This window comes from Vidua macroura, chromosome 3 (assembly GCF_024509145.1).
Source record: "Vidua macroura isolate BioBank_ID:100142 chromosome 3, ASM2450914v1, whole genome shotgun sequence".
Classification (NCBI taxonomy): domain Eukaryota; kingdom Metazoa; phylum Chordata; class Aves; order Passeriformes; family Viduidae; genus Vidua; species Vidua macroura.
The window spans coordinates 78,792,426-78,812,010 of NC_071573.1; the positions used below are offsets into that span (position 1 = coordinate 78,792,426).

The 19,585-nt window shown below is 41.2% G+C and overlaps 1 protein-coding gene across 9 annotated transcripts in view; it reads right to left on the bottom strand.

Annotated features, from left to right (window-relative positions):
• The window catches only part of ANKRD6 (ankyrin repeat domain 6), an 83,727-nt gene extending 67,062 nt beyond the window's left edge, over positions 1-16,665 (bottom strand). For 8 of the 9 annotated variants that reach the window (XM_053974311.1, XM_053974308.1, XM_053974309.1 and 5 more), the window contains exons 1-2: positions 16,545-16,665; positions 16,320-16,452 (exon numbers count right to left, since the gene is read on the bottom strand). The gene's annotated coding sequence lies outside the window, so the exon portion shown is untranslated. Of the gene's footprint in view, positions 1-16,319; positions 16,453-16,540 lie in introns of all 9 variants that reach the window. The other variant, XM_053974307.1, reaches the window with a different exon arrangement.
• Positions 16,666-19,585: the final 2,920 nt, after the last annotated feature.

Here is a 19,585-nt window from a genome sequence, read left to right on the forward strand (position 1 = left end):
CTGAAAGGATGCTACAGTGTTTGCTGCAGCAGAGCTGCCCACTTCAGCTTGGGAGAGAAGGAAACATTGCAAATGGAGACAACAGGAGCTCCTACAATAATTATATGGGAAAATATGGAACTGTTTAAAGACACTTCTCTCTCTCACTCTCTCTCTCTCAAGGTGTTTAAGCTAAGAAGCATCACAGGAATTTCAAAGAATGGATTAATTTCAAAGACATGTGTATGATACCCTGTCAGACCTAATGAAGAACTAAGGGGTTGGAGACAAGTCTGTGAGACTCAATTCTGCTAACTGCAAGCTTTCACAAGGAAGGATTCCTGTCGAACTAGAAGGCAGTTCCTCCATTGCACCAAGTGCCCCTTCTTGAAGTGACAGCTCACACATCTAAGTTTACATATTACTATTGTCTATTAGCAGTCAGATGCTACCATTTAAGGTATGAGGGTTAACTTCACCAAGGTGCACTCCTGGGACACAGCTGCTGCAGCCCTGACCACACACTGCACACCACCTTGTTAAGAGAGAAACTGCCATAGTTCTCCAGCTCTTACTACAGGAAAACCCTACGCAGGAAAAGAATGTATGTTTGGGGTTCTGACACAGCCTGGATAAAATATACATGCAATCCAAATTCTCCTTGTAGGAAGCTCCAAGCTGAAGTATCAACAAATAAACCAAATCTTAGAATAATAATATTGTTGCAAAACAGTTTAGAATAGAAAAAAAAAAATAAATCTTACAGATTTATTCCAAGGAACTGGGTGTCAGTAAGATGTGAATATCTGCTTAAAAAGTGGTGATTTTAAAGCTGAAAGTTTTCATTGTCATCTCTCAGCTTGGATCAGCAAGTTCAAAATCAAACTTCTGACATAAACTTAAATATCCCAAAACTGTGTAGTTTCAGAAGTGAGGTAATACAATTGATGCATCTTCAGATTTAACAAACTGAGTCAGCTTCCTCTGCATTTTCCCCCACCCACCCCCTCCCTGTCAAAGCAATTCACCCCTCTGGTAATTCAGGTGTGCTAGAGGGAAGTGTTGCAGGACAACACTTGACATCTCCTCCCCTCCCTGGCAATTCAAAAGAAGGCAACAAAAGACTCAGTAATTGAGAGCTATTCTCTGAATGAAAAGGTCCAATTTTACAAGATTCATCACAAAGTCTCTTATTCATCAGTAGCCTTGGCACTCTTACTCTTTTACCTCACACAGACATTTCTGGAATGTGTTTCAGGCTACTGGGGAAAAAAAAAAAGGTAGTTCAGCAGGAAGCAGCAGAGGGTAAAGAAATGAAGAGTCTGAAATCGATCCTGTTCCTGTCCTACACAGCAAAACTTCTGCCAGAAGCATCAAGCAGAGCTTACCCCTTGGTAAGCAGTTTTCTTTTTACTTTTTCTGTTTTGGTACCTCCAGTAATACTGACAAACTTTACACACAAGAACAATACTTGCAATTTTGCATCAACAGACTTGTAGCTGTTCTCTTACAAGGCATCTGAGATCTTACATAAACAAGGTTTGGAGATTGAGAATAACAGATTTGTATTTCCATCTGGTTAGGAAAAGTTCTATTTGAGAAGTTTCCTTCTTGCTAGACTCCATGTTAGTTTACTGACAGACATGCTGGGATGAGGATACACAGAAATTCACTTCAAAAGCAGCAGGAGGCTTTACTACCATTTTTATGAGAAGAATATTGCTCTTTCTTGCTCTGATTCAAAGCTTATAAAAACAATTTAAGAGACTGAAACAAAGTCAGCAGAACCAATATGGGCAAGAAATGTCTTATTCCAGTACTGGACCTGGCATCTGGGCAATCTTTGCAAAAGAGTGCCAGTCTCCTCTCAAAGAATACTTTCGCTGCATTTTCAGACACAGTTCTGCTCTGGACCATACAAGGGACAAAATAATAATAATAATAATAATAATAATAATAATAATAATAATAATAATAATAATAATATTAATAATAATAATGCCATTATTTATGTTGCTATTGTTTCATTCCTTGGATTTAAACTCATGTGAACTGATCATTGCTAGTGCAGTGTAAACAAACTTCCCTGGAGATCTAAGCCCTCAGTACAGTACTTACAGAGATAGGTATTAAAACAAGAAAACAAAAATCCTGAAACATATTCTTCAGACTTGTGTGCAGAGTAAATGCATGCAAAAGAACACAGTAAAAGTGATGTATGTGCAGAAAGTTATCCTAGTTTTGATGAATGTGTTTGTTTGGGAATGCAACAAGAAACCAAAGGAACTTGTTTGCCCTGGATTAATGTAACACCAAGGAGGAGTTAACGTAACACTAAAGCTGCAAAGCAAATCCGAGAGAGAGCAGGAACTGCCAGAATTAGTCAAGCGTTTCTGCCGATGGTGCGAGCCTGCTCTTGGGTTCCAGGTCATGGCTTCCACACAAAAGTGCACTTTTACCTCTCCAGAGCCTTGCCCAGTCCCTGCTTGTCCTCTGCACCACACAGGCCATGTCTCCCACACAGCAGCAAATACTCAGTTTACGGTTTAAATTGTTTAACCTCTTTAAGGTTTACACCACAGCATTCACTTCTTACGGTTTTTCATGTTTAATTTCCTTTTTAAATAAAAGCCATGGGAAACCAAATATCCAGCAGTACCCCTTGCCTCTGTGTTCTCTCATAGCACTTGCCTATGCTAATGACCCACACAACTTGCACTCAAGGGTGTTTAAAACTACAGTACACACCTCCTCCAGCACCTGAATTACAGGAATTAGTGCTGGAAGACACAAGCATGCAAGGCAGCAGAAGAGGACTGGCTAGTGGTGAGGAACAGAGTCAGCTTCTTGCCACAGACTTTCACACATATTTGTAAGACATGAGAGCAATGTTGGGAGTCAAGCTTTCTTTTTTTTAGAGGGGGGAAAGGAGAGGGAGGTGTTACTGAATAGTGAGAAATTACATCTGGTGGCTAAGTGCACCATAAATGGGAACAGGTTTGGCACTTTATGAAAGGCAGTGAAGATGTTGATAAGAATTAGGGCACCTGCTGTAACTGGTGACCTCAGCATGGGTTGGAGTGGATTTCTATACCTGTGAACATGCTTATGAATTATGATTATGAATGCATAAATAGTGCAGAATGATTGTACTTGCTTTATTTCTGTGGCTGTCACATAGACTTCTTTCTGTCCAAAAGAAAGAAGTGCATACATTAACACTGGTGGGCTGATGAAAGGAAACCAAAAGCAAAGGCCTGCTGCCATATTTGTCTCACTTTGTACAAGTCACAAAAACCTCCTTAGAACAGTACAGCAAACTGCTAAAAAACTTTTCAGCTTTATTTCTCAAAGACAAGTTACGGGAAAAGTTTTCAGCAAACATCCAGTGCTGAGGTCCTGAATGTTTATTTATTCCACAACTTAGAACAAAGACCTCTAGTCCTTTCCACTTCCCTTTCTCTCAAACTGTCTTGCATTTAAGCAAAGACAGTCTATGTTTCTAAGTGGAAAACAGGTAAACATTTGGGTATTCCATTTGCAAAAAGTTACACTTCTATCACCATAAAGTTGAAGAAAAAAATTTTAACAGGTAAGAGGATAATGTTTCTGTGATTATTTTTTTTTCTTTACCTCATAAATCAAGCCAGGAATTCTAAAGCAATTCTCATTAAAAATGCCACTTGGGTTCTTTGAAGACATGTGGTGGCAGGCCAGTAAGACTTTCACAATTGTAGATTTTGGGGTGAGAAGGAGAGTTACACTTGAGAAAAGCCACATGCTGGGACAGACCGCACAACAATGACAGCGGCAGTTTTGGTACAAGACCTTTTTTCCATTAAAACATACTGGGCTGAATACAGTAGTAGGACACATTTGCTGACTCAGATGCTACAACGAGAATCCAGGCATAAGTTTAGTGTATGCAAACACAGTCTAAAGACAGTCCTGGCAGTGAGTGAATAACATTGGTTTGAAGAAGTATCTGCACAAAGCCTTCAGCTGCACCAGTCCATTTCATGCCCTGCCCAAATTTTCTTAGTAGATGGTTCAGTGCTGTGTTTTGGATTTAGTATGAGAACAATGTTGTATCACACTGATGTTTTAGTCGTGCCTCAGCAGTGTTTACCCTGAGTCCAGGCCCTTTCAGTGTCTCCTGCTTTACCAGTGAGGAGGGGGACAAGAAGCCAGGAGGGAGCATGGCCAGGACAGCTGACCTAAGGTGACCAAAGGGATATGCCATACCAATAAAGCAGGCTCTGGACTTGGGGGACCAGACTAGGGACTTGATTCCCCACAGAAAAAAGACTTTGATGTTTAATGCACTCACCATTATCAATAGTCAGGGACAGAGTTTGATTCACACAGACACAGACTCTCCCTAAGTTATTCTGGAAGGAAGGCTACCATAAGAAACAGTAACTGCAAAAAGTAATCTAAATTCCCCTATAAAGTTGTAATACAACAAGGTCAAGTTGCCCTTCACAGCTGTATCTGTATAGGCAATGTTTGTGAGCAATCTCCAAACAGGTCATGCAAACAAAACTATGGAAATTCTGATCCTCTTGCCTTGACCACTGGCAGACATGGAGCTGAAGGATCTCTCAGTGCTATCAGGGCATCCTCTGTGCTATCTTTATTACTTGCTTCTTTGGAAGTTCTACAGAAGACTCTTCCCCACTCCATGCAGAAGTTCACTGGTGGGAATCTCAGTCAGATAACAAAAGTGATTCCCTACCCCAGCGCTCTTTTGTTCCAACCCAACTGAACAGCCCAGTTCCCAAATGTCCTCCTTCATTTGTTCTGTGCAAGCCATGCAGAGCAATAGTCTCAACTCAGCATTTGATTCATGAGGAATGCCTCCTCACCAAGCCCAAAATAAACAAAATCATGTTTCCATCCTATCCTACTTATATTGCAAACTAGGATCTCAGTTAATTTTAAAAAGCTATGCATTGTCACAAAATAATTCCAGGACAAGCAACTGAAGTTAATCTCTCTCAGCTCAGGCTACAGCTCAATTAACACATCTCACCTTGAATACCACATTGCTCTTCCCTGGATCTTGAGAATCTTGCCAGCTGTACTAACATAGGAACAACAGAATAAAGTAGCTATCACAAAACCTTGGCTCTTGCATCAGGTGACTGAAATGAGCATTGCACAAGGGTGCTTTGATGTTATAAAAGGCCTAAGAAAGTGCCAGGGGGTTGGGGTGTATTTCTTGCTGTGTTTACTCTTACCAAAGGGCACTTGTCGTACACATGCCATCTGCTGCACTGAAATGCAATACCCAACCAGGTAAAATAAAAATCTCCCACACCAGCAGGCTCTTTGTACAGATTAAAAGGATCACCACTAATATAATTTTAGGTGTTTCAAGAAACTATGCTACAGAGACTGCATTTCTTGAAAGCTTCTCCTCCTGTAGGACAGAACCTCAGCTCCCAGTGCAGACTCTGCCCTCATGGCTGTGCACAAGAAGTCACAGATTCATAATCCAAAAATATTTGTACTCGTGTCAAGTACGGAGAGCTGAGAGTGCAAAGTGAACACAAATGACCCCCACTCCCCCTCACTGCTCCCTGATCCGCCTCCTTTCCCCTGTGTGCTCACAGGCACTGCAGGAACCCAAAGGAGCAATCCTGCAGTAGAAGCCATCTCTCTGGGAACTGAAACTGCCTTTAAAGACACTCAGCCTCTTAATGCTTGTGGATATTTCCCACAGCCTGAAAGAAAGGAAAACCTGGAAATGTGTCACTACATGGGCTTACCTACAGCACCTTGGTAAAGTCAGGATCCCTTAGTGCAAGCACCTCTTTGGTCAGCCACTAACAGGAACCATGGAGGATGATGCTATTTGTTATATCCATTTCAGTCTCCCTAGATTTTTTATTTGTCTTCAGTCAGATGCTTTGGTCTATTTTGAGTACTGAAAAGGATTATGCAGGTCAGTGTATCTGCTTTATAGTTAATGAATATTCTGTAATCTCAGCATATATGAGTCTCCTTCATACTTTACAAGAGGCCAGCTCGTACAAGATTGTATTAAGATGTGAAGAACATTTTACATTATCTGCCCACAAAGGCTGCCCAGGTCCTAAAGAGAAATAAGAAGCAAAAAAATCCCAAACCTGATGACAGAGAAACAGGGAAGAGTAGGATCATGCTAGAGGGACATCATATTCCTGGAAACAGGCAGGATTTTCCTCATGGCCATCTCCTTCCCTACACTTACGAAGCTCAGCACCCCTGTGCCTCTTATATTTGAGGATACCCTTTTGAAAGGAATTCCATTTTCACTTTTACAACATACAAGAAAAACACAATAAAAATCTCAAGGAGGTGGCAGTTCCTGTCCAGTAAGATAGAAATAGATATTCCTAAACCATCACTCCTACCAAGGAACGCAGTGGACCATTGTTATCAAAAACCAGCACACTGATAAGGACTGGAAGCCTAGCAAAGCTAGAAGCACAACCAGAAAAGCCCATAAGCTACTGATGTTGGAACACAGAGAGTGGTGAAAGCAGAGATGGAAAAACATGCCCCAAGACCCAAAACAGTACTAGAGTTGAAGTGAAAGCAGGAAAAATAAGATTGGAAACTGAGACAGGTAAAAGCTAGAGGATAGGATGAGGAAGAAAATACTGAACATAAAGCCTTTAAAAAGCCTCGGAAGATGTGTCACGACAATCAATGTGATCTATAAAGATGGCCTGGAAAGGTATGGAAGAGGGACACATATCCTTTTCCATTCTCTCACAAATTCTTTCTTAAAGGATTGTCAAAAAACCTTTTGCTCTGTTCACATCTCTTTTGGGTTCTAAGTGTTGACTCAGCACTTATTAACCACTGTTAGGACCACAACTAGCAAAACAACAGGAGATTTGTAGGGGATGAGGAACAGATCAAAGAAAATCAGGTAATTCTCTAATCAATGATACAAAAGTACTAGGACAAAAGAGGGGTGAAGATTAAATTGGGGAACAATGCAGAGCTTTTAGAAGTGGCACAGAATAAAGATAAAATGGGAAAATTAAACTGGGAAAAGGTCAAGGATGTCTTCATTACCTTACAATCACAGCAATGGCCTAATATGGTGGAAACACGCATTGGTGTTTCAGTGCAGATGGGATCAAACTTGACTCCTGAACTGTGCTGCTCCATCTCTGGATTTGCAGGTACTGCAGTGTGAGTAAGGAGGAGTTAACAGCAGAGTTCTGCTCTCTTAGCACTACAGGACTGAATCACACCTAATCAGGGGAGCTGCAGTTGCCACACAACCACCAGCTCCCAGTGGGGTATAAAACAGAGAGAGAAAACTAAGCAAAAGGAGGACTGACTCTAGTGCTGTTTTCTTACAGTTAGTCTCCTCACTTATTTTTGGCTCAACACAGGGAGGCAAAAAGGAGGGGTGGAAAAAGAATGCAAGCAGATTATATATTTGTATTCTTGTTTTCCAGTCCTTCCAGAAAGGCCAGTTTTGTAAACAGAGAGAAAGCTGAGGTTTTCTTTATCATGTTAACTGCTCCCATGACTGTAACACACCATGCAGAGTTCACAATTATCTCTCTGCTCAACATTATCAAAAATGCACTGCGACTTCTTTGGCAACACGTTATTTTAGTCAGGCTATCTGCACCTAAAAACACTCAGCCTATTGTTTCAACAGCACAGACTTGCATGCTGAAGTATAAAAACTGTCCAATATCATATTATCTTGGCTACAGATTTAATTTCACAGAATATGAAACTTCACTGAAAATCATTGTACAACAAGACAAGGAAACATAAACATTCATTTCTGTCTTTTTCCCCTTTATATTAAGTGTGAGCCTACTACAACTCCCTCTGGGAGGATATTTTTCATACAAAGCCACATTCTTTGGGTCTTATTCACATAAACAATCATCGAACTGAATGAGATCAGCCACAGAAGCAGAGAAATCAAGTTTTGATCTAGCATTACTGATACAAAATATGACATAAAATTCAATTTAAAAAAACAGGATAATAAGCATCCATCTATAAACTATCTAATAATGCAAAAACTAGTTGAAGGTTTTGTTTTTCAGTTCTACCCTTCTGAGACTTAATACAGTAAATTAATCATTATTTTGCTACACACAATTTGTTGATTCTTACCTCTCTGTGGACCATACTGTTATTTGAGTACAAATCATGGGAATTTTTAAAATAGTCATTATTTCAGTATCACTTTATTCTTGAACCTTAATTAAGCAAGGCCTGAAAATCCCACTTGCAGAGCATAAGGGAAGTGATTTTCAAATGGTACTTGGTAAAATCTACTAACTTTTGCATTACACTTTTGCCTGACTCTGTTTTCCCTGAAACACCATATATATATTGAGCTAAGCTTAGCATATACAAACCATGAAAAACTTTTGTTAGCAGAAGAATGGATACCCATACTCAAAATTTGAATCATGACAACTGATCAACTGAAGGTCAGTTTGCTTTTTACAGGTAAAAAGGACAGACATACAACAGACGCTTGCTGCTATATTAAAATTTACAGTGTAATAACCATCAAACTAAGACACTGCCTATACAGTTAATGCTTTCCAAAATCTCAGTATTTTGGGGATGATGACAAGAATACAGCTCCCTAGAATGACAGAAAAATCCTTCATCTTAATGTGAAACACTGTAGCACATATTTACTAGTGTGCTGAGAAATTCCATCATAGTGGCACTCTCCTCTGACAACCTTCCCTGGCTTAGCTTACTTGAAAAACACATTTAGTGCTTTTTCTACTAAGGCAGAGTATCCGTGTGTTTCATGAGAGTTACACAGGACTGAAACACAGGGCAAGTTCTCAGTTTCACTGACACTCTTTATTCCATGTCTGGGAAAGATTGAGAATGGCTCCCAGACAAAACTAGCTTTACATCACAGCCTCCTGAGTAGCTCAGCACTTATTTCAGCCTAGTCAAAGAAAGAGTCTTAATTTCAAATTGTGAGGAGAACAAATAAACTTTTAAAATGTTGGTCTGTTTTTTCTTTCAAGTGCTGTGCTCAGTTCTTCTGAATGCACCCTTACCTGTTTTTTTGGTGTGTCTGCTCACCAAAACCAGTTCACCCCATGTAAGTATATTCAGACATTTCTGCATGTACAAACCCATGTACAATATGTAAGCAAATTCATTTTATTACAACTTTTCAAAAAAATTATTCTTAAAAGCTGTAAATACATGTATCGAAGTTCTGTATGCTTGATTTTGAGTAAGTTTCTGTTTCTGTCTCCCATGCCAAGTATCCTACTTTCAGGATTACAAACAAAAAGAAGCAAAACTGTCACAGTTCTAGTAAATGAAGCAGCAACATCCTCCTCATTTGTATATGCATGTCTGCAGTTATAGACATGAAAGGTTAAATTCTCTGAGAGCATATGGAACCCAGAAGTTGGCTCTTAAATTTCTCAACCATGTGTTGGTGGGCAGAGATAAGGGGAACAGAAAAGAGGCAGCAAAAAAAATGGGTTTGCTTTTTTAAACCTAAATTATTCTTGTATGGAGACTATGAATCTGGGAAAAATTTCTTAAAATATTAGGTTTTTTTATGAAGAGACTCTGCCAAGGACCAGAGCTTATACTTACAAATTTGATTTATTGATATGGTGTGCCACTTAGTGCAAGTATTCATACCACTCTTTTAATTCTGCCATTCACTTTCCCACTGGGACCCATCTTGCTTCCAGGTAAACAAAGTGTAAAATTCTTATTGAGAAAGGATGAATAAACAAAGCAGAGCTAAATATAGAAACAGTCAACCTGTTCTGACAAGTAGGAAGAATGAGGAAAAGTGAGTTACCGTAATACACGCAGGGCTGTCTTTAACCTAAACTAAATCCAAACAGAATACTGAAACTTAAAATTTTATGAAGCAAGCTGGGATATGATTGCAATATAGATTAGATGGACGTGACTGTTGATTGTTTGGACACGAGATGGATGTTTAAATTAAGCTACTTCACATTGGTGGTGAGTGGACACATAGCCTGTTACCACAGTTATACTGATGTCAAGTTATTCCTCAGTAACTCATGTCCAATCCCCAAAGATTCCCTCCAAAGGAAGGAAGGCTGCTTAATAGGGAAAAAAAAAAAAAAAAACCAAAAAAACACAAAAGAAGTTCCAGTATTATAAAATTAGGCAGTCATGGGATAACAGGAAAAGGCCTCATCTGTATAGAGAACCAGTCAGACAGGAAATAAACAGTACAAGGTCAGTCTTCCCAAGAGAAGGACACTAAGCCTGCAGCCCCAAAGCCATCTGCATTAAGCATACATTGTGTTCATTATACCCACTAATGAATCACAAGGGGACAAGGAAAGATTACAACTGTTAAAAATGGCTGGTAGATTTCAATACCATTTAAACACAGTCTGGTATTCGTGCTGGGAAAAAACACCTCAACTTCATATGCATAATGATGGGCTTGGGATAATTCAGGAATTAAATCCTGGATTGACAGTGGACTGTTCTTATGAAAGCATCAGCACAGTTAAAAAGCAGGAAGGGTGCTAAAAAATTATTACTGCAGAGAGTACAACCAAACCCACCTTTATTCAATCATCTAAGAAACTCAATTGCATCTTAGAAGTTTTAAGTCTGGCCTTCTCCTCTTTAAAAAGGTTTAGCAAAACTAGAAAAGTTTCAAGGAAGGAGAATATAAGACAACCAAAGGTAGGATAAGTAAGTAGAAGAAAATCAGGTTGGAAAAATACTAGAAGACATCAGATTAAACCAGAATATATCAAGCACAAAGCAAGTGAGAAGAAATAGCTCTTCTTATCAAATAGCAAATTTCAAGCTGTGTTTCTCATTTGCTGTCTTTCTTCTCTGATTTTCTCAGGCTGTTTCCAGTTCACTTGTGTTCTCTCCTCAGCTTGACAGAGTCACTGATATGGATGCCCTACAAGAGTGAAAGGCATTAAAGAGAATATGTCATATCTCCCTGCAAATGAAACTCAGCCAGCTTAGAAATGAGAATTGGCCAGGCTGACCATAAAACCATTTACCCACAGCTCCAAACCAGGCTCATCATTCCTGCAGCCATGGAACTTGCTCAGCTCCTTGCTACAGAAATGGAAGAGCTGAAAGAAATCTCTCCAGACAGACAGTCCTGTCCTAATCAGCAAGAGAAATCCACCTCTCACTGCCTTCAACCAAAGTATGATTTGTAAAAATGGTCACACAGAGAAGCTGCTAATGTTAGGCACTCTGTTATTCCAACTATGCCAAAAACATCTATGTCACTTGGTAAGTTTTTGAAAACTCTTTACATCATTAGAATTTAAATAAATTAAATTTCATCCTTCTTATTTTGAGGCTAGCAGCAACTAAGACAGCTAACATTAACACCCTCTCTTTACTGAGCTGTCCTCATTCATCCCCAAATCCAGTTCTGCTTTATCAGGCATGCCGGTAATGAAGCTACTTACCTCCACTTGTCTGTCAAGACACCAGGGAATAAGTGAAATGGATGACAGCCTCACCCAGTGCATGCCAGGTCAGGATTTCTTAAACCCTGGCTTCTCCAAACTGATTAAGTGTAGTCTTACAGGGAAAGAAGAGAATCCAACTTGGTAGTTGACTGTTCATTAATAAAATACTATACTTCAAACTCATGTTTAAGCTCACTCCACACCTGAGTCTGCCATTCACAGCAATACTTACACCATAAGCTTAAAAATAAACATTAAAAACCACCATAAACTTAAAAATAATAATGAAAAAAAGAGCACATGGAAAGAGTATGACTGGATTTAACAGAAAAGCTGGGAAAAAAGAACAACTCATAGTTGCAAGAATACAGAAGCTGCTGCAAAGTCTGGAAAAAAACAAACTGGTAAGACAGCGCTGCACTTTTTAAAATCTGGATTCAAACCAGAACAATAACATCAATGAAAAACTGTAGATGTCAGGCAGATAATTCCACAGCCAGAAGAAAGACACACCCCCTTCCCTCCATCCCATAATCCTCTTGAAAGACTTCAGCCAGACATTGTCAAATCCCAAAAGTGCTCAGACAGAAAATGAAGGAAAATTACTCATACGTAAGCTTTACAAACCACTAAAAATCTGAGTCAAGCAACAGATCTGCCTGGCAATTATTAGTGCAATTACTTGCAACAGCAGTGATACAGTGAAAAGATCACATCCCGCCCAGGACTCTGAACCAGCTGCAATTTCTGCATCTGTTGCACAGACAGACATCAAACTCTGAACAGAAGTAAAACATACCTGAAAGGATTCACTGTGACCACTATTAAAGAGTTACTCAAATATTAAGCTCATATATAATTACCATACATTCATGGTGCTTTCTTATTTTATAAGGCTGGCACTTTTCCTCAGTGACTGACCCAACCAAGACAATTTAGGGCACTTTAATTCAGAATGGTATTGGCACAATAATAGATCTAGCAACAGTTCTTCCTAAGATGTCACATTGCAGATGCTGTTAAAACCAACAGAAAATACTCCTGACTGGCTTAAAGCAATTGGCATCTCAAACTGGAAAAGGAAATTATGCTACTGCAATGCAGACACAATGAAGATGCACACCCTTAAGGAACTCATTTCCATCAATTCCAAATGCATTTTTCATCATGCAAATGAAAATGCTTTTGTCCAACAGCATGCCAAGACATGCACACAAAACCTGTATCTACAGTGGTTCACTTCACAAAGTGGATTGTGCTTAGCTGGGGAAGGTGACAAATCATGAGAGAGAGAGTAAGGGATAGGCTATTAGAAGCAGCTTGCTTAAATGCAGCATTTGAAGGAGGTATGATTTATTAATTTGAAGAGTACACCACAAATGCTTTTGATCATGACATAAGATTAAAAAGCCTAGGCTTTTTTTTGGCATAGGAGTATATAAATTTTTCTTCAGGATTATGGCAAACCCACCAGGGTACCTACACTCAGTACATCACACCCCAGCTACCCTGTAGCCCCAGTATGCTCCATCTAGCTGGCATCCACCACTTGCCACAGATGTGCCCAAATCCCATCCCTAATCCTAGCCAGATTGCCTCTCATGGCTGTGGCTTGGCTGAGATGCACCTAGGGTTTGGAGGAGCAGGAGTGGGTATGGAGAGTGGGAAGGAGAGAGCCACAGAGGAGATAGCTGGAAGACAAGAGTGCTGGCTGGTAGAAAGCATCTTCCTGTTCATTCCAAGGACCTTTTATTTCAGGATTACTGCCAAAGGATCAAAAGTAAAACAGTGCAAGAGCAAGCCAGTAATCTGCAGCCCTGCATGATATCATGAGCTACCTATGCATTTGATATTGCATCAGAAGTACACCACTGAGGCTAGCAAGACAACCTCTCCACAACTGGATAATGCCTAATTCAAGCTGTTGTACTGTGTCCATTAGGCCATCCAATGGGGATTGATTTATGGCAACAGGATATACCCAACTAACTATTAGTGGTAATAAGCTATATTGCTTATTATTATAATACTGCTTTTAGCCTCAAAGTCCTGTGCAGCCTTAATGCTTCATTTATCACACACCTCTCAAAAATGTGTCCTAAATTGACACTCATTTCATATTTGGTTTTTCTGATAGCATTCTTGACTAGGTATCAAACTGCTGCACACCAACAGTATCCTTCCTGCTTCATTCTCAACACCTTCACATCTCCAGCTCAACCTCAGTATTTTCCAGAAGACAAGAAAAATACCTGTCTGGCCAAACCAGCAGCACTTCGAATACAAAACATGCCATGCACAACTTGTCAAAGGAAGCAATACACAGAGAACATCCCAGTCACAGGGAACATCCCAACACTTGTGTTTGAAAGCTATGCAACAAATAAGCAAGGACTCTACACATTTATTCTGACTGCCTAAATTTGGAACACCTGCCTTCACAAATCCAGCAGTCTTCTGAATGGCAGCATGAGATAAACCAAACACAAACAAAAGGAGTGGAAAAAGTTTAGAAAGAGACCAGTACACATAATTCAGGGACAGGTCACAGCAAGACATGGGGTATTTCAGGATTTCACAATGCTCACAACTGCTGTCAATGAACTGTAACAAACTATTCTTCAGCAGCACCTGCTAACAGGGAGTAGAGTAGCCAAGTGAGAAGTAACTAAGCTGTTCCTAAAGGGTTCACAAGTATGCAAGAATAGCAATGGTATGCAAGAATATTTCTAGTATTGTACTTCAGAAACTATTCTGGAGATTTTTGGGATCAAAAATAGCTGGACAGGAGGCAGGCAAGAAAATTAGCCCCTTGCTGTTATGAATTAAGGTCTTTCTGAATTAAGGTCTTTCCTTCTATTTTTTTTTTTTAAGGTCTTTCCTTCCATTTTTAAGGAAGTCACATATTTAATTCCTGAATAAACAAAAGTCACTAAAAATACTTATTTCAAATTTTTATTTGCCCAAAGTAATTACAACTAATTTATGTCTTTGACAAATATCTCCCTAGATCAATCCTTCCAATAAAATATGGCACCTCATTTGTGATTTTAAATAAAATACTTCCACCAGCGACCTGTTGTACTGATATATCTCTAAAAAAAGATACAACTGCGAGTTGGCTGCAAGTTCATCCAAAGTCCTAACTCTTGAGGGAAAAAGAGAAAGTGCACATTTGAAACTAATGAGAATAAATACCGTTGTCAGTGTAATTAATTTAAGAACCTGAATGTGCTTTTAAAATGTTCATTGGTACACCACCTATCCAAATCAATAAGCAGTGTTCATCCTGTTATACAGATTTAGTGAGTAAGGGACTGTAAGGTCTTTTTCTTTTACATCACAAAATGACTCACTGGCTAAGTCAAACAGAGGTGAAGCTAAAGACACATGGAGAAACGCAGCTTGAGGCTCAATTGCTCATCACCACACCCTACAAGCACCTGATTTACTAAGGTATCATTCATCTCACCTAGTCCAAGAACATGATAAATTTGATAATCCAATCTCCAGAACATGCCACCTGTGACAGGGCAAGATGCCCTGCAACTACATCATATCAGCCAACATGGGAACCCCATTAGTGCAGACAACTTCTCACAATTTCTGTTCCTCAAAAAAGAAAAGACCACTGTGAAAAAATCTTGAAGGAAAGCACCTGCATGATCAGGAGGTTTTCATTTTATTTTTACCAATCATTTACTGGCTATTTCATTTCTTGTGTTCAAAGCCAGTCTCCTATATGAGGTTGGTAGCACTGTCTGGGTAAATATTAAGGAGCAGGGGAAAGTGAAAACTTTCCAACTGAATACTACCACAAAACCCCTTTTTAAATGTTATTAGTTTATTTTCAAACAAACAAACAAACAAACAAAACAAAAAAAAAAAAAAAAAAAAGGAGAAAAGCAGTGACATTACTACTTCTGCTACACAATTCCCATTTACCCTTGCAGACTAATAGGTCCTCATGGACAAACAGGCATACATCATCTACATACCAGGCATGTAAATACTTCATGTAATCACTCAACTGCAGGTTTTGCTACATGCAGTGTAATTAACTATTTTTGAGTATTTTCTGCTCGGAAATTGTTATGAAGTTCTGGAGGACAGTCATTACACCATGTCTTGTGGTCTGCAATGCAACTGCAGCTCTTACATGTAATCACACATCTCCAGAAACAGTTTGTTTTCCAACTATCTAGAGAATGAAGATTACACAATACTTGAAACTTGAGCCTGCCAAAATAAGTTGTTATAAAACTAGCTGCGCAGACTGACACATCACCTTGAAAGAAAGTAAATAACATTCTCCTCAGAATAAACCACAGACTCAAACAGTCCTACCAGGGGATCTGATCCATGCCTAACCAATGCTGCATAAGAGTTAAGACATGATTAAATTTTTCTGTCTTTGGACAGAGGCAGACTTACCGATCTTCCCAATTACTCCTTTAACATTGGTAGGACATTCTAAGTTCATTTAAACAACTCATGGGGCAAAGATTCACTGATCCAACTACCAGCAAGCTACTTTCTAACTCTCTCAATGTTTTCCCTGTGAACAAAATGTATTCAGTAGCAGACAACATGTCCCTTTGGTCATGTGCATTGCAGAAATACCAAGCAGAAACCCAAATAATCGCTTCACATATAATTATAAAAATATGAAGATACTGGTCATGCCTTTTTAAAAAAAACAGAGCACAGTCTACAGCACGGTCTATGCTGTAATACATACAACACCCCAGGGCACGATAAGCTCTTTATTAATGCTTGCAATAATAAGAACACTGCAGAACAATTACATGCCGTAGCCAAGGATTTCCACAATCAGAGCTCTACCAGCAGCCAGTGTGTACTCACACGGTGTTGAGACCTCGGGGGGGAGCGATGTTTGCAGCAAACTAGTGGAAATATTTCCAGTGGAGTTTTCAGGTGATGTCAACAACAGGAAAGATGACTTTGAGCCAGATTTCCATTTCTCATCAGACGCGGCCTTAAAAGTTGAAACAAGAGCGTTAAGACTCCTCGTTTTCACCCCCACACCTGCAATCGAACCTCTACGTCGACACAGGCTCCTGTACCTACGTGGCATCCCGGCGGGTCCGTCTCTGCCCTACAGGGGGGTCCCTCCCCGGGCTGGAAGAAGGGAGCACTTTCACGACTCCGGTCCGGGGCACTGGCTTCTCCGCTGTCGCTCCCAGCTACAGCCCCGCCACAGCCCGGCCACCTCCGCCATCACCTGTGCGGCCCCGCCAGGAGCGACCCGACCCCGCCCCGCCCGGCCCCCGCCGCCCCTCCGCGCTCCCCCGGCCCGCCGCAGCCACACGCAACCGCGGCGGGGGCGCGGCTCGGCGCCGCGCTCACCTGCGCTGCCCCGCGGCACCGCTCCCGCCGGGCCGGGCTCGGCACTGCCCCTCCAGCGGCGCCTCCGCCGCCGGGCCGGGGCTGCCCCGGGGGAGGCGCCGCCGCCGCCGCCGCCGCCGCCGCCGCCGTGCCCGCTGCGAGGGCGACACCGAGCGGCCGCGGCGGGCGGGCAGCGCCCAGCGGGACGGAGCCCCGGGCCCCGCAGCTCGGGAGCGCAGGGCTCTGGCCGGAGCGAGGCTCCACGCGGGCTGGACGCTCTCCTGGACCGAAGCTCCTTTGCAGCTTAATTATGGAAGCTCATAATAATTTGCGTGGGAGCAAAAGCACTACAAAACCACAGAGTCAGAGTGGGTCAGGTTGGAAGGGAACAGCGGCTCGCTTGGTCAAATCTCCTGGTTTACCAGCGTTGTCCCAAAGCACGTGGAACAAGACTGCGTCCAGACAGCCCTCCAGTGAGGGAACTTCCACAGTCTCTGTGAAATCTGTTCCAGTGCATGGTCATCTGCACAGTATATAAGTTCCCATGCATCAGTTTCTGCCTGTTGCCTCATATCCGAGTGATTGAGACCACCAAGAAGAGCCTGGCTCCATCTTCTTGGTAACCTCCCTTGAGATATTTATACACAGTAATGGGGTCTCCCTTCAGTCACATCTCTGGCAACCAGGCTCAGCTCTCTCAGCCTTTCCTCATAACAGAGATGCTTCAGTCTCCCAATCACCCTCGTTGCCCTCCACTGGACCCATAGGAGCTACATGTCCCTCCTGTACCGAGGAGCCCAGAACTGGAAACAATAAAATTTCCCCAATTTCAGGCAGGCCAGATGCCCTTCCCTCCAGCAGGGAGCCAGTCAATGGGCTTTGAAGTCTGAACTGAAGGTCAGAGAGGGACACCTTGAAAGCTGACTGCCTGCTTAATGCCTCACCCACCCCTCCAGCTATCACAATATCACTGGGACCTTCTGCTCACCCAAGTCATGTGTTTGTGTGGGCAATTATGGGTGAATGTCAGTAATTCACAAACTGGTAGGGAGGCAAGTTGGACAGGACCATCTGGACACTGGTAGAGCAAAAAGGAGTTTGTATGAGTAGGCTGAGTAAAATGATAAAAGTGGGATTGGGAGAAGAATAAGAAAACAGAAAACAAGCAGCTGTTCCCCATACAATGCTTGATCTCACAGGCTGTGAGATCTGTTTCTCTAGCTTGAAGGCATTCTCAAAATGCCCTAAATGAACTGATGCCCTAAATGAACTGATGCCCTAAACAAACTGAACATTGAAGTATCACGGGAACTTCCTAGTTACGTCACTAATATATTCTTTTGAATGTTTTTCAGACTATTCTATTTATGCCTTTTTCACTAAACAATTACTATGGTAGTCATCGTTCTGTGGCAATAGTCATACCAGAGGTTCACATCAAAACCCTTGGTGCTCCCCAGGAAAAACTGACTGACTGACTGGATTTATTGTTCTGATGCCTCCCTGATCCCATCAAGGCTTTGTCAAAACTACGGCATTAATCTGAAGTCTGGTGTCATTATTTAAGTTAAAGTGTAGTTGCTAAAACACATAAAAACACACTGTGATTCTTCACACTACGATTTTGTTTCCTTGTTTCCATATTCAGGATAGGCTTACTTCATGTGAATTTTTTTTCATTTGATACTGTGCAAAATTCTAATGTAAGAATAGAAGTATTTGTGTGAGTAACAGTTAACCTGTATGTTAAATAAGTTCCATATATGTAAAAGTTGGCAGAACTATTTTATGTTTGATCATCACGACTGAGAAACAAGATGCTAGCACATTGCAGAAGAAAGCTTTCTTGGCACAGGTCTGTCACCAATGTGACATTGTGAAATTTCATGGAAATTTTCACTCTTTAACAGGAACAGGATGAGACCCTATCATGATCCTGCAAACCTAAGTGCAGATAGGTCCCTGATTGTGTGGATGTCAGTGGCACAATTCCCTGTGCTTAAGTAAAATTAACCTTTTCTAATGCAGACAGTTGGTTTTGTATTCTTCTGGATTTTTTTTTCCCTAGTGAGGAGAGAAATGAATCACACAGAAAGAATATAATGTCTATGAACTGCAGCTCTCCATGGACAAAGTCCAGTCACATCTATCACTGTACATGTCATATATGCAAAGACACAACCTCTTATTTACCTCTGCCCTTACTGCAAGTCCTGTGACTGAAGGCTGGGCACTGTTTCATTACGTGCACCCAGCTTCAAAGTCAAGTGACCTGACAAAAGGGAAAGAAGAGAAAGGCAGAGGGAACTGAAAACAATCTGGGGGCAAAGGGACCAAGGAGCAGCAAGTGCTGAGGCCTATGTAGAGTCCACGCCAATGATATCGCCAAGGAATTGGCATAAATGCTTCAGCCCTGCTCCAAAAACCTATCTGGCAATGGGCCTGGAGTCTATGTGGCTTTGAAGCTGTGGTCAGGTAGGAGGTCACTGATGTCAGCTGTGGGAAGGTTGTGGGAAGAGCTGCATTGCAACCAGTCCTCTTTTTTGAGTTTCTACACCCTGATTTTGTATTTTAATAGATCCAAATTATTCACTCTCTCATTGATCATGTTTCATAGTTCTCTGTATAGAAAAAAACCTAATATAGACATTTCTGGGCAAGACCCCCATCCAAAGCTGGCCTTGAAACCTAACAGCCTTTTGTGCACATAAGTGATCGCCTGGTGTGTGAGACAGATGGTCCTTCATTACACACCTGGAAACTCTCTTCCTCCTTCCATCAGT